Raw genomic sequence first — 16,741 nt, 5'->3', positions numbered from 1 at the left:
CTTTGCATATTAGAATTTATAAGCAAATTAGTCTCAGTACTTCCCATTTTGCTGTAAATGGAAAACAAATTATTGATATTCCCTATTTCTCTCCTGACACATAGGACTGATTATGATGCTGACTGTGGTGAAGTAAGTTGATGTAGGTTTTGAATGTACTCAGCAATCCTTATTACCAAGACTTTTCCTTTTTTTCTACCTTTTGGAAGAGGCTTCTTTCCATAATCTTTTTCTCAGAATGAATTCTAAGAATTATGACTATGTGCTGTACTTGAGTCTAATAATATACTCTGTAAATTTCAAATTAGAGGTAATTTATTTTACTGTTTGGATTATAATATTTCTAATATTAATTCTTTCTTATAATAAGTTTTAACTTACTTTTATTGTTTATATTTACATTGCCATAGCATTATTATGGGTTTTCCAAGCATATGTCTTGTCAGAATATATTTTAACAGTTCTGTGAAGTGTCACAGCAAAGTGTTGTTTTTTTTTAAGTATTTGCTCTTGAAAATGTAGAATGGGTTGTCTGAGGAGCATTGCTACCATTATTTATTAGTTGATTTCTAGTTGCTGTGAACAAAAACCTGACCAGAAGCAACTTACTGAAGGGAAAGTTTGTCTTCAGTTTCAAGGGGCAGAGTCCTCTGTGGCAGGGAGAGCATGGTGGGCAGGTGCCTGAAGCAGAGCCCGTCACAGTACAGACAGGGACCAGAGGACAAACCACAGGTGGGGCCAGACCCCAGGCCAACCCCTCACTTCCTCCAGCAAGGCTCTACCTCCTAAAGGTGCCACAGTCTTCCCAAACAGCACCACCAGATGAGGACCAAGTGTTCAAACACATGAACCTATGGGGGACAGTGTGCATTCAAAACACAACACTTAGTAAAACTGAGCCGTTACCATGCCTGTAACTTGCTAGCACAGAAAAATTTTAGCCTCGAAGAGATCTGGTTTCAAGAATAGACAACAAGGCTGTAACACTAAGAGTAGAATGTGCAAGATCATTTTTGAAATTCCAAAATTGAACATTTCCTTACAATATTGTATAATTTAATAATAAATTAATGTATCAGAACTCTTTGTTCTTTATATATTTCAACTGTGTCATTCTAATAATATAGTCACAGAAAAATCACACAATTTTATACTTTTAAAGTTTGCACAAACTCTTGTTTTCAAAAAAAATATTGTCTGCCCTTGCTAATGTGCCTGGCTGTCCTAGGTAAGCTTATGCATGCTTATTGCATAATAGAGCAAATGAGATATTGAACAGGAGTAGAAAAGGAGGCATAATTAAGCTAAGTGGGGTTGTACTAACCTTTGTAATACTGAAGAGTACAGCATTCAGACAAGCCAGCGCTCAGGGGCATGACTGCAGAGCACAGCCAGCCTCTGTGGCAACCAGCAGTCCCTACTGTGACACTCTTGCCTGAAAGGTGACTCCAATGTATTGCCTTTGTGAAGTCTGCTCGATGGCCTCCAGAGATGGTGGTGCTTTATCCCCTTGTCTCACATAAAACCTTCATTCCTACCACATTCAAGGTCATTATGTGGATTTCCACTATAGTATAAGTCCATTGAGAATGTATCCCTATAAATCTGTGAGAAATAAAATAGGTACTTGTTCAGTATTCACATTCTATCTGGAAATGGAAAACATATCTCTAGAAAATTACCAAAGATCAGAAAAAACACCCTGGTATGACGTTCAATGAAAGGAAGAATTCTAGAAAACAATCAGTCTGAAATGTTTACAATATTAACATATTTGTATCCATTTTATTTGATAATTACTGGCTTAAAGAAAATATACTGGCTTGGTATGGTATATGTGCTAGTTAAACTTGATTGTCTCCTTGGCAGTAATGCAGGATTTGGGGGTTCGGGAAGGTTCCCCCAAGTTCATAAACTAATTTTGAGTCCTGTCCTAATTTTTTTTTTTTTTTTTTTTGGTTTTTTGAGGTAGGGTCTCACTCTGGCTCAGGCTGACCTGGAATTCACTATGGAGTCTCAGGGTGGCCTCGAACTCACGGCGATCCTCTTACCTCTGCCTCCCGAGTGCTGGGATTAAAGGTGTGCGCCACCACACCCGGCCCTGTCCTCATTTTTGAGTTAGGGTCTTGTTCTAGCCCAGACTGACCTAACATTCACTATGTAGTATCAGGGTGACTTCAAACTCATGGAAGTTCTCCTACCTCTACCTCCTGAGTTCTGGGATTAAAGGTGTGCCCAACCACACCTGGCTTCCTATCCTATTTTTTAAAATTAATTATTTAATTTTTTAAAAATATTTTGTTTTTCTTTCTTTATTTATTTGATAGAGGGAGGGGGAGAGAGAGAGAGAAAGAGAGAGAATGGGCACACCAGGGCCTCCAGCCACTGCAAATAAACTCCAGATGCATGTGCACCTTGTGCATCTGGTTATGTGAGTTCTGGGGAATTGAACCTGGGTCCTTTGGCTTTGCAGGCAAGCACCTTAACCACTAAGCCATCCCTCCAGCCCATAATTATTTAATTTTTAAAAATTAATTATTTTTAGAGAGAGCTAGATAAAGACACACATACATACACACACACACACACACACACACACACAGAAAGAGAGAGAGAGGAGGGGGGAGAAAATTGGCATGCCAGAGCCCCAGCCCCTGCAATCTAAGTCCAGATGCTTGCACAACCATGTGCAATATTGTGCTTGCCTCACCTTTGTGCATCTGCATTACATGGGATCTGGATAGTCTAACATGGGTTCTTAGGCTTTGCAGGGAAGTGCCTTAACCATGAAGCCATCTTTAATGCCCCTGTTCTATTTTCAACAAAGAATTGATAAAAAATGAACTCAATAAAAATAAACGATGAATTATTAAATTTATTTAGGAAGGAATCACACATTATGGGAGCTAGGAAGAAGGGAGAGCAAAGTCATGATCATGTGGAAGACAGAACGTAGAATCTTGTGTGGGGATGAGAAATGAGTAGTAAAGAGAGCTATACTCATAGTTACCCAAAATTTAGAGAAATTACAAAGGTATCAAGTCCAGAGTTAGAGAAAGCACCCACATGGTCGATCTCGAGTGTAAGAGAAATACACACATGCTAGATGCAGCGACCAGAGAATTATGCATGTAACTAAAGTGAGAAGTAACCCCAAAATATAAAGCAGAGGCTAGCAGAAAAACTACTCAGACCAAAACAGTACTCTGTTTTCTAGGCTCACATGTATCTGAGCATAGCTCACAGAGCTCAGTTGGAATTGGGTGGTAGGGATCCAGGAAAGTCCTTGAACCCCAAACCCTAAGTTCATTTCTAATTCTAACCAAAGAATTAAATAAAAAAGAAGGCTGAGAAGGATAATTATTAAGTTTTTATATTTACTGAGGGAAGTACGGAGCCAAGGAAAGGCACCATGTGGCTAAAGATCCCATGTGAGGGGCCTGGGGAAAAAAAGCATGGAAAGAAAAGAGAAAAGAAAGTTCAGCCTGTCGTGGTGTGCACACTTTTAATCCCAGCACTGGGGAGGCAGAGGTAAGAGGATCGCCATGAGTTTGAGGCCGTCCTGAGACTATGTAGTGAGTTCCAGGTCAGACTGAGCTAGAGCTAGTGTGAAACCCTACCTGGAAAAACAAACAAACAAACAAAAAAGTTCCAGGTGCTTCTGCCATGTGGGGAGCTGGAGGGGATAAAGAACCCATGTACCCATGTGGAGAGTAAGGGCTAGGGTGCCCTCCTGGCTAGAAGCCAACCCAGGCCCAGCTGAGGGGAAAATTCACCCACAGCTGGAAGTTCCCAAGCCATCAGAGAGCCTGTCCTCCTCTTGCAAAGGTATTTACAACCTTTTAGTGGTGGGCTGTCTTCTGGCTTAGATGAACCAGAGGGAGAGCTGGAAGGTTAGCGTTAGGGGCTGTCTCAGGAAGAGGCTAGCTCTGGCACCAAGTTCTGGGGGCTAAACTTGACCAACCACAATATTTACATCCTTTGAAAGACCTCCCTCCCAGGAGGGGTCCTGGTTGTTTGTGGAAAAGCAGGTCCAGGGAAGCTAGGCAAGAGATAAGAAGTCAGATCATTTTTGATTTCTAGTAAGTACAATTTTTCCTGTCTTTTTTAACCTTTAGAGGTCCAGACACCCTAACTGTACCCCTTCTCACAGTGAGGGGATGGAAAAAGAGAGAGAGAGAAACAAAACAGCTCTTAGAGTCTATTGAAAATATATTTTTTCATCAAATTCAGATATGCAAAGGGGAAGACTTAATTAGTTTGTATACTTGAAGAGGAAGGCTTAGGGCCAGCCAAAGCCCATCTGGGTAGTGAAGGCTGCCTATCTAGGTAGATGCCAGACTGTGGGCAGGAGGAGGAACTATAGCTGCTGTAGATGAATCATCATCAGACATGATTTCCTTTCACGCCAGGGCGCAGTGGCTTCTGCTGTCTCTGTGCCTCAGTTTCTAATTGAAGCTGCCTAAAAGAAGCTAGCTTCTTCCTATTTCTCCTTCAATAGGATTTAGAATTACCATGGAAACAAAGTTCCAAACTTGTTCTAAGTTAGGTGAATTGAGTTGGAAAGCACACTCTAATGTGAGTGGTACCATTCTTTATTGAGGTCTTGGCCTGGAGAAAGGAGAAAGAGAGCCATGCGTGGGCACTGATCTCTCTTTGCTTTCTGAGTGAATACAGAGTGACCAGTCACTTCATGCTCCTGCCACACGCCATGCCTGACTGTATCCCTTTAAACTGTAAGTCAGGTGAGCCAGTTCTCCCTTAAGTTACTTATTTTCAGGTATTTTGTCATAGCAAAAAAGGAAAAAAAAAAAACCTAACACAAACTAATTTTTGATCTGTGTTTTCATATTTAATAAGGTAGAATTGAAGATAACAGTTTTTTTTTCAATATGTTTGCTTTGCTATAAGAATGGGCTGAAACTAGTATTCTTGATTACATAAATGAGCACTCTTGAAAACTGTTTCCCAACAATGGTAGTGTGCTCACTCAACTTTTTTTCTCTTTAACTTTTTTCTTTCCCACTTATTCACATATACTTAAGGTCACTATTATCATTAACTTGCAAAGTGAGTTATTTTCATGTTTTTTAAAATTTTTATTTATTTATTTGAGAGAGAGAGAAAGAAGCAGATAAACAGAATAGGCACACCAGGGCCACTAGCCACTGCAAACAAACACCAGATGCATGTACTACCTTGTGCATCTGGCTTATGTAGGTCCTGGGGAATCAAACGTGGGTTCTTTGGCTTTGAAGGCAAGCACCCTAACCACTAAGCCATCTCTCTAGCCACCCTCATCTTTTCTTGTTGATTGCAAGAACTGTACCTTTCACACTAAGGAAAACACATTATTTGTGCATTATTTTTACTAGTTGGAACATGGAAGGAGCCAAAGGAAGCAGACTTTAAGCATCAATCTTTTATTGTGATAGAAGATAAAGTCTAACCCTATTTCAATAAACATATCATGGCAACATTCATAAACTATTAGAAGTTACTGAAACATAAGGCTGGTAATATTAGTAATTGAGGAAGCATCATGGTTAAACTTATTCACATCCTCTGTTTTGTGGAATTTTTATATGTGCACACACATACTTTTAAAATATTTTAATTTTATTTATTTATTTGAAAGAGGCAGAGAGAAAGAGAGAGAGAATGGATGCACCAGGGCCTCCAGCCATGGCAAATGAATTCTAGATGCATGCACCACCTTGTTCATCTGGCTTATATGGGTCCTGGAGAATCAGACCAAAGTCCTTTGGCTTTGCAGGCAAGAAAGAGCCTTAACTTAATCACTAAGCCATCTCTCCAGCCCTACACACGTATGAGAGTTTGGTTTATTTCATGATAAGTGTTTTTTTTTTCTTGTTGTGTCTATTTTCTTGCAAGTATTATGATATAAATAGTAATTTATAAGTTGAAAGAAGTCAAATTGATTTATATTTATTTATTAGAGAGAGAGAGAGAGAGAAAGGGGGGGAGGGAGAGAGAGAATGTGCACACCAGGATCTCTAGCTATTGCAAACAAACTCCAGAAGCATGTACCTCTTTGTGCAGCTGGCTTTGTGTAGGTACTGAGGAATTGAACCTGGGTCTTTAGGATTTGCAGACAAGCACCTTAATCACTAAGCCATCTATCTCTCTAGCCCCTCTTAATTCTTATGTAATCAAAATTCTGACTAGATAAATGGTGAGAATTGAAAATGATGCATTCATTACATAAAACAGTAAATAGCTCCTCAAAATATGAAAAATAGAACTACTATGTGATCTCTCTATTCCACTTCCATATACACACCCCAAAGCAGATTCTTGAAATGTTTGTCATTAGTGTTGATAGTAGCACTTTTTACAATAACCAAAAGGTGGAAGCAGCCTACATGTCCAGTCATGGGGAAATGCATTATAAATATGGGATATACATAAACTTAATATCATTGAGCTTTGCAGAATGAAGGAAATTCTGACTTATTCAACAACATAAATCGACACTGATAATATTATAGTAATTAAATATTATGTGCATGCTATTTCTGCTTTGAGGCAATAGCTTTCTTTTATTCTTGCTCTTTAATATATTCATTCTGTTTCCAAATCAGCAATTTTATTTGTTACCTCATTGTCTAGACCATCATTTTAAAAGTGTGTGTGTGTGTGTGTGTGTGTGTGTGTATGTGAGATGGGGTGTTGATGTTTGTACTTTGAAGTGTGCATGCATATTTGCGCATGCTGTGGCTTGTGCTTACCTGCAGTGGGCTATGTTGACAGGGAATGGAACATCAGTCTCCAGCAAAATGGCTGTTTTGCTCGTTCTTACTTGAGCTGGAGTCTCTTCTTGTTCCCAGAGTTTGGCATTGGCTTTTTCACAAGCCCCTGGGGTTCTCCTGTTTCTGCTCCCCTACAACAGTAGAATTGCCATGCCCAGCTGTTTGTGAGGATTTAACTTGAGTTCTCTTTCTCTTTTAGGCCCCTTCAGGTCCTTTTGTTTGCACAAGAAGTGCTAGAGACACTGAGCTGTCTCTAGTCACAAAGATTTTCTCATAGCCATTTTATTTTTCAAATCAATAGAAGAAACAAATACCTCCCATACCTTATCTCAAAGTTGTGAATTTATAACAGTTATGAAACTTTCCAAGAGATAGTTAACATCTTTGCAGAAATTTTAAAGGATGACTTATAAATGTCATATGTTTTACCTGGTTAACTTTATTAAAATACTAATTAGTGAAAAATCTTTGGCTTATGGATCTGTTGACAACCCATTAGATGATCTATATTTAAACTGTACTTTCTTTCCATTAAAATCAGTTTCTCTCATAACATTTCCTATCAATTTAAAATAGTACTCACATTTTTAATGAATGATGTTAAATTGCTTTGTGAAACATAAATCACGAATCTGTTTAACTACAGAGAAATTTTATGCAGTAATATTGCTGTGTAAAAGTTCTTAGAATTTTTTAACTATTTTTATTTTTATTTATTTATTTATTTGAGTGAGAGAGAGGGAGAGAGAGAGAGAGAATGGGCACACCAGGGCCTCCAGCCACTGCAAACAAATTCCAGATGCATATACCCCTTTGTGCATCTGGCCTATGTGGGTCCTGGGGAGCCTAATTTGGGCCCTTTGGCTTTTTAGGTAAGCGCCTTAACCAACTCTCCAGCCCAGTTCTTGGAAATTTTAAACTCATGTTTTTGTATTGATGAGTAATTTCTTTAGTCTTTTGACTAGGTTACTTTTATTTCTACATTCATTTAGCCATTTAATAAAACATTCTGTTTAACTGTTTCTCAAATATGTATTTTTTAGTAGCACAAGTATTTATTCAAATCATGACTATAAAGAAATAAATTTGAGCTGGTATGGTGGCATATAATTCCAGTACCCAGAAAGCTGAGGAAGGAGGGCTGCCATGAGTTTTAGACAGAGTCAATTCCAGGTCAGCCTAAACTAGTATAAAACCCTGCCTCATGAAAGGAATGAAAGAAGAGATAGACTGAGGAAGGATGGAAGAAGAAAAAAGAAGCTTGGTTAGTGTGGCTTAATATTAATATGGGTATGTAGATATATATGCATTGTTTTCTAAATCCAAATGTTTGGCTAGTTCTTTATTGCTGTTCAAATACTTTTAAATTTGTGTAGTTCTTAGAACGGTACACAGTTATTCCAATAACATCCTTGCTTAGCATAATTTTGCTGTTTTTAATTGAGAACTTTAATATATGAACATATAGTAGTTTGGTTGTATTTCCATCTCTTTATGTCTTCTGCTTCTCTTTCCCCCATCTCTGTTCCCTAAGGATCCTTCCTTTCATAGCATTTCCTCCTTTGTCCTATTGTCTCATTCTTTTTGTCCTATATCCTCCATCTTCCATGTCACAAAGTTGATTGTCTCAGAACTGTGCTGTCTTGTGACGTATCTGTAACCATCCTATTGTCATGAATGTACTAGTAATTTCAGGGGAACAGTGCTCCAGAGTATGATTTTATACCCTTAGATTCCTTGAGTGTGGAGCTTTCAACAGCCTCCTATGTTCTACTGTGATGAGTTTTGTGTCCCTTCATTGTCTACTAACATCTCCATGGAGAAGGTTCTCTGGCTACCAGTGAAAACAGCAGTCATATTCTCTCCATGACTACCTGTGCAATGTTCCCTGGCTCTAATGAAGATATCTCATCCAGTACTAAGCTGTGGACTATCTCTGTCTCTTGTCATTTTGATGAGTCCCAGGTCTCTATGATATATATTTGCTGCTATCTGTTAAATTAAGGTTCTCTAACCAAAAGTGTGATCATGATTAATCCAAGGGCTTACATATGCACATTATCATACTGTTTGATGGACATAAAGTCTCTATTTAGCTATATGAGAGTGGAGGCTTCCCTTTGAGGTCCATGGCCTTCTGTGCCAAAGGTTCTAGCATATTTTTGTGACATCATTTTAAGACTTATTTTTAGAATAAACCTATGAATCATACAGGAAAAGCTCCCTATTTACCCAAAGTTGCATTGGTTCATTAACTCACAGAATCATTCTATATCCTTGGCTAAAAATGAAGCTTTTTATTTTTCACAAGAATCAGCTACACCTTCAAATAATCAACTTTGTCTCAAAGCTGTTTATTACAGAAAGCAAACTTGGAAATTCATAAGTAATTATTATAGAAAGCATGCTTGATAAAATATATATACTTATTTTGCTTTGGTTTTCAATATATATGACCAAAGTACAGTCATTAAGAGGATGAGCCAAGAGATGACACAGTCCCAAATCCTAGATATTTTTTTTTTCCTGGTATTTAGATAAGTAACTAATTAACTAATTCCAATATGCCTAAATTTGCTCATCCATTAAGCAGTTATCAATAACTAGTGGTCATCACAAAGACACAATGGACTGAATATGTTTGTTTAAGGTACCTTAGCTTGTTCTGTTATCATCATTTTTTTCTATCTATATTTTTTTTGTTGTTTACTAAGTTGTAGGTTTTCTTATGGATATTTTGTATCTCTCAAATTTTGATCTCTCCCTCCACATTGTATTCTTACCCATTTCCTCAGTTTCTTCTCTACTTAACTCTTTCCAATCTTATTATTTTCCTTGCCATTGACTGTCTTCGTATCACCTGTGTTTCATTATCTCCTCCCTTTAAAGCCTTTCCCCCACCCCTCATCCCAGTCTTTTTTTTTTATTGGTTTCTGCAGACACTTCTGGTTGTACTCATAGGCTTGGAGATTAGAAGCTATGATCTACATATGAGTGAGAACATGCAGCATATGTCTTTTTGAGCCTGAACTACTTTGTTTAGTATGATTTTCCAGTTTCATTCATTTTCCTGAAAATTTAATAATTTTATTTTTCTTTACAGCTGAATAAAATTTCATTGTGTATATATACCACATTTTTATTTTCTATTCATCAGTTGTTGTACACATAGACTGGTTTCATTTCCTAGCTATTGTGAATAGAATAATAGAATAATAAACAATGGTGTCTAAATCTCTTTGTATTGGGCTGTCAAGTTCCTTGGGTATCGCTCAGTAGTATATATAGCTGGGTCGTATGGTAGTTTTCTTTAAGCCTTTAGAGGAATTTTAATACTGATTACCAAAGTGGCTATACCAGTTTCCATTTCCACCAGCACATCCTAGCCAACATATGTTGTCATTTATTTATTTAATGATTGCCCTTCTGACTGGAATGAGATGGAATCTCAAAGTAGTTTTCATTTGAATTTTTCAAATGACTAAGGATGTTAAATACTTTTAAAAACATTTACTATTTTTATTTGTTCATTTGATATTTCTGTTCAGTTCCATAGCCCATTTCTTAACTGGGTTGTTCATCTTCTTGGTATTTGGTTTTTTTGAGTTCTTTGTATATTAACAATATTAACCCTCTGTTCGATGCCTTGCTGTCAAAGATTTTCTTCTCTTCTGTGGCTTCCTCTTGACTTGGCTGGTGGTTTCCTTTGTGGTACAGTAGCAAGAGCCACTGAGATAAAAAGTAGCATGGAACTGCCACAGGAGCAGACACAAAGATCAAAGTGAAAGAGCAGACGTGGGCACAGGTTCATATACTTACAGGTATTTGATTTTTGACCATTACACCACAAATAAGCTTTGGAGAGATGATACTTTCTTCAATAAACAGTGTTTGGAGTACTAAATAATCTGTTTGTAGAAGATTTTAGATCCTTACCTTTGACCCTACACAAACATCAACCCAAAATGCATCAAAGAGCTCTACATGACCTGAAACTGAATCAGGTAGAAGAAAATATAAACATTACACATCAAGATATATATACAGGGAAGGACATTCTGAATAGGACCCTAGTTGCTCAGGAAATGAGCTGATATTTCTTATTTATTTATTTATTTATTAGCAGAGGGAAATAGAAGAGAGACAGAGAATGGGTGCTCCAGGGCTTCCAGCCGCTGCAAACAGAGCCCAGACGTATTAGCCATTTTGTGCCTCTGACTTTATGCGGCAATTAGGGAATTGAACTTGGGTCATTAGGCTGTGGAAACAAGTGCCTTAACTGCTGATCCATCTCTCCAGCCTCCTGAATTGACATTTCTAACAGACTTAAACTTATACTGTAAATGGCTGATACTGTCATTGTTTGGGACAACATTCGGGCATTTTTGTGAAATTTAATAACCTGAAGGGACTTTTCCATGACGTGAAGTTGTGCTGTCAATCATGTTCAATAGTTTTCACCTTAGCCAAAGAAATTACCCTGATTCAAGTGTGTGTAATGGGTGGACTTGATGGAGTGTGCCTGTAATCCCGGCACTGGGGAGGCAGAAACAGGAGGAAACTTGGGGCTTGCTAGCTAGCTAGTCTTGCCTAATTTATGAGCTCAAGGTTCAGAGAGAGACCCTTTTGCAAAGTGAGGTGAATCGAGCATGCTCATGTCCTGTGTCAGCAGCATGTGGGTCTTCAGCAACAGGGTCTCATGTTTTACCTCAGCGGGCAATCAAGTGCTTGGCAAAAGCCTGCCTTGTTTGGGGACCTCATTAAATCTTTCTAACAGCTCACTATGGGGTGTAACTCGTTTGTAGCACTGGGAGTTACAAGCTAGAGTCAATGGTTTTATTTTTAGGCTTCCTGCAACACTCTCCGGGTCCCTTCTAACCAGATGATCTCCACCCCCACTCCTGTTGAGGGTTATATCTTTTAGTTTGCTGTCCAGGAGAAAGGTTTTCATGGTACTAATTCATGTTTGCTTTAGTTTTATGTATATCTCCTGCCACCCTCCCTTTCCTCTCCTCCCATAATCTTCCATCCCCCAAAATAAGATGGAAAGTGATTAAGATACTTGATGTTGATCTCTGTCCTCCACATATAAGAACATACATCTGTACACACATACACATGTAAAAATAAAACAGAAAAAAGTAAAGTTTCAAACACATAAGTTTCAAACAGGTAGTCAGCAATTTTGATGGATGTTCCTATGGCTTCAATAAGATAAAAGGTGACATGATTTGTAGAAATTTTCTGTTATGTCTAATGAGAATAAACTTCTAATTTATTTTACTCATACAATGTTTCATTACCTAGTGATAATACATGATATTCACAATTGCCTGTACTGTTGTAGTCTTTTAGTTTCCTTTACTTTAGGACTCTAGCCTGTCAAAATATGAATATGGGTGAATACAATGCTCTGAGGCCAGCTTGAGACTACATAGTGATTTTGGATCAGCCTCAGCTAAAGTGAGACTCTACATCACAAATGAAAAAAAAAAAAGAGAGAGAGAAAAGAGAAAAGAAATGATTAAAAGTGACTGATGTGGGCTGGAAGGATGTCTTAGTGGTTAAGGTGTTTGCCTGCAAAGCCAAAGGACCCAAGTTCAATTCCCCAGGACCCACGTTAGCCTATGCACAAGGGGCTGCAAGAGTCTGGAGTTTGTAGTGGCTAGAGGCCCTGGCCCGCCAATTCTCTCACTCTTTCTCTCTCTTTTTCTGTCAAGTAAATAAATTTTTTTAAAAAGTGATTGACAATGGGCTAGGGAGATGGCTCAGCAGTTCAAGGCACTTTCTTGCAAAGCCTAATGGTCCAAGTTAGTCTCCTTAGTACCCTCATAAAGCCATATGCACACGGTGGTGCATGTGCCTGGAGTTCATTTGCAGTGGCCAAAGGCCCTGGCATAGCCACTCTCTCTCTCTCTCTCTCTCTCTCTCTCTCTCTCTCTCTCTGTCTCTATCTGTCTCTTTCTCTGTCTCTCAAAAAAGACCCACTTTATATATTTTTAGCAAAGCAATTGATGAAAGCATAAGGGAGACTATTAGGAAAGAAGGAGGGGAAAAACTGGACTGTTTGGGGGGATAATAGAGGAAAATGAGGGGGTCATTATGGGTAAAATTCAATGACATACGTGTAGAAAAATGTCATCATGTAACCCATTATGTTGTATATTAAAATTAACTTATTAGAAACTCTAATAGGAAAAGATGAATATTTGTAGTGATAATAAATATGCTTTCACACACACACACACACACACACACACACACAAACAACCTGATGACTTTTCCCAGATACTTGTACTGCTATGGTTCACCAGAGATATTCCATGAGAAGCTGTACAAGGGGCGAGCCTCAGATCTGGGGGTGAAAGTAAAGAGTCTGAACAGCCATAGTGAGTGCAACTGTACCCCACCTGCTTCCTGCCTTGTGTACATAGGCTTCTCAATTACTCACTCCAAATACAACACTTGTGGAAACAAAAATGCAGTGGTGCTGGAATTTAACCCAGATGGGAGCCAAAATAGTGTAAGATTTCTGTGGACTTAACAGCAAACCAAAGTATTTCTTGTTCCACAGTATTTCAGCAGAGGAATTCACAATGCTCAGCAGAGTAGCTGATAAAGGCTGTCTCCTAGAGTGTGAAATATTTGTGTCAGAAATGCTTACAGGCATCATAAGCCTTGAATATAAACAGAATATTCAATGTGTATACTTTTGGCACAGAAAATAAAATACTCTCGTCTTTGAGTTTTAGCTTTAAATGATTAAAAAACAGTTTGAGAAAAGGACTGACCCCATTAATGCCTTTTTCAAAAAGAAATCACTACTCTTCCAACTCATAGAAAGATATTTTCAACTAAATGTATGGATTACAAACTATCAGATGAAAAAGGTGTTGGCGTTGGTGGACAAAGGGGATTGATTCCCCCCCCCTTTTTTTAATGTAACAGTGCTGGCCTGTTTATCCTTAGTTAGAAAACTGTGGACCATCCTTGTAGTCAGACAATGACTTTGAACTCATTTTCTCCAAGAGCTATGGTGTGAAAATGACAGCAAATTTTCAGTGTAGTTGCTGTGATTGAAGTAGTTTATGCTGATCACTCTCAACAAAGTATACATTTGGTAAAAAGCCTCCACAGTTTTTCTAATTGTGTTGAGAGAGCTGATTTTTATGGATGTTTTCTATACCTGATTAGTTATTCTCCGTTGTGAGAGCTCTTCCAAATTAAAAATTAAGGCTTCCATGGCAAGTTACACCTCAGGAAATATGATGACTACCCATCAATGGAAGCGTCAGCTCTTACTACTTTCACTAAAATTAGCCCAAAAAGGATGAACTCTATGTGAACAGCATCTATTACATTACCCTTCTCTTTTAAATGCTGATGTTCTTCAGCTCTGTCACAGCAGCATTTTACAGTCTCCCTGAACACACTGCCTAGGGTCCTCTTACCTTTCACAGTGATGACCCACAGCCATCATTCCCGCTCAAATCTCTAGAAGGTTCCACACTTACCAAATACATATTGGAAAAAAATCCAACATCTTCACATGCGAGCTGCTTCCCCACAGCATGCATGGTGCCCTGGAGAGCATTATCCCTTCCATAGAAAGGACAATAATTAGCTGGCTCTGCATTGAAAGACTGGGCATTGGTAAGAGGAGTGGGCACGGAAGATGGTTTCATTTACAATGCTGCTCTGACAGAACTGACCCTGTCAGATCCCAGTTGCCTTAGAGAATATATCTAAGTTGAGGTGTGCACTCTAAATTGTCTGTTTACTCTAAACCCAGAAGATATTAGTCTCTGGGGATTGATATCATCAACAACAAGGCATAGTAGTATAGAAATGACACAATATTTTCTTAGTGAACCATTAGGGTTAATACTTAAGGGGACACTCCCCTATCCTCTTGATTCTTGGATTTAAAAATCCTGGTTATGGTAGCAATAGTACCATAACTGATCACTTCCCCAAGCATAAATGTTATCTTGAGGGACTTTGGACCAACCGTGGAAGTATGGTCACCAGCTTGGATCAGATGTGTAGACAGTAAAGGTTTCAGTTTTAGCACAGAATGTTCTAGGGAGCAAGTGGAGAAGCACAGAGCTGGAGGACAAGCAAGAACTCTCATGCAAAGGCCTTCTGAAGCATGATCTAATTTATTTATGAAAACACTACAAGGTTTAAAGAAGGGGAAATGGCATGTCTAAATAGTTCTGGTTTTTCTTTTCTTTTTTTTAAAAAGTTGGTTTTGATTGGCCTTATATGGGATGGGTTATTCCTGGGTGAGAAAGAAAATCAGAGGAAACTAATATAATATAAGTAAGAAGGATGGTGTTACAGAATACAGTGAAGTGAATATGAGGACAAATAAACACATTAGTGATCTTTTGATAATTTTAATGTTGGAATAGCTGTCTCTAAGTCATGTGGGTGGATGATGTGGTCTGTTGGAACATGTGCTGATATTAAAAATATGAGGTAGGGGCTTGAAATTTAGCTTAGCTTTTAAGAAGCTTGCCTGTGAAGCCTAGGGACTTAGATTGATACACCAGTACCCATGTAAAGCCAGAAGCACAAAGTGTCACATGTATCTGGCATTTGTTTGCAGTACCTGGGGGCCCTGGTATATCCATTCTCTCACTCTACTTTCTTTTTCTCTCTGTGCATGCAAATACATAAATAATATTTTCAGAATATAAATATAAATAAATAAATTTCCTTCCTTTTGAATGCCTTATATCCATTAAAATTTTTTGTTAAATATAAAAAGTATGTTAACTAAAGCTGAAGCTATATGAAAATCCACATTTGGTAAAAAGCTTCTGATTCAATTTGTGTTAAGAGAATTTTTTAATATTTACCCAAGCCAGATGACCAATTGATCTCTTTAAAGTACTACTATGAACTGATTTCTTGATATCATGTGTATTCTTACATTTCTTAAAATGCACAATCTCAATCAGAAAAAGGAAACGTACATTCTGATTACATTTCATAAAATGTGTAAACATGGCAGTAAGCATCTTAAAATATCAAAAATAAGATAGACCTTGTACAAAGTATTATGCTTTCTATCATTTCAATTACTATAGCATAATTATGTGCTTTTTTGGGGGGGTCAAAGTAGGATCTCATTCTAGCTCAGGTTGACCTAAAATTTACTATGGAGTCTCAGGGTAGCCTCAAACTCACGTTCATCCTCCTATCTTCTACTGAATGCTGGGATTAAATGTGTGCACCTTCACACCCAACTGATGGTGTTTTTAATGAGGAAAAACTGGTCTGAATTGATTTTCTTATACAAAGGCCAAAACTATAGGGTGTGTATGAATAAAGATTCATTGATTTAATTCTCAGATGAGGTCCACATAAGAGCTGTTTTCAACCCAGGATATGATTGAGCAGCAAAAGCCATTGAGTTCATCCATTCCTCACCATCTTTTGATACCCTGTAGAGAAATTAGAATGAATCATCATGGCACAGATACATCTTTGATGGCTGAGAGAGAATGCTTAGAAAACCTGGTAGCAGCACATAGAGTGTTCTGCAGCGGCCCTCTCATAGAAATGGGCAGCAGAGAAAGGAGGTGGGAAGAGCTAGGACGATTCAGAGATCCTATTCTAGCACTAGATCCTGATAGCAAAGATAATTTTTTTAAAAATCTAAGTTTGTTGAGAGATTGTTTTGGTCCTGTGCCAGTTTCCGGGAATCTTCCTTAGTAGCCAACCTGTATTGGTGCTGTTCTTTGTGAGCCAAAACTTTAGCAGAAGCTGGGCGTGGTGGCACACACCCTTAATCCCAGCACTCGGGAAGGAGGCAAAGGTAGGAAGATTGCCATGAGTTCCAGGCCACTCTGGTTCTACACAGTGAATTCCAGGTCAGCCTAAGCTGGAATTAGACCCTATCTCAAAAAACAAAACAAAACAAAACCCCCCAAAAAAATTTAGCAGAAAATAGAAGA

The sequence above is a fragment of the Jaculus jaculus genome, chromosome 4, assembly GCF_020740685.1.
Source record: "Jaculus jaculus isolate mJacJac1 chromosome 4, mJacJac1.mat.Y.cur, whole genome shotgun sequence".
NCBI lineage: Eukaryota > Metazoa > Chordata > Mammalia > Rodentia > Dipodidae > Jaculus > Jaculus jaculus.
Note: the sequence above shows the minus strand (reverse complement) of the source record.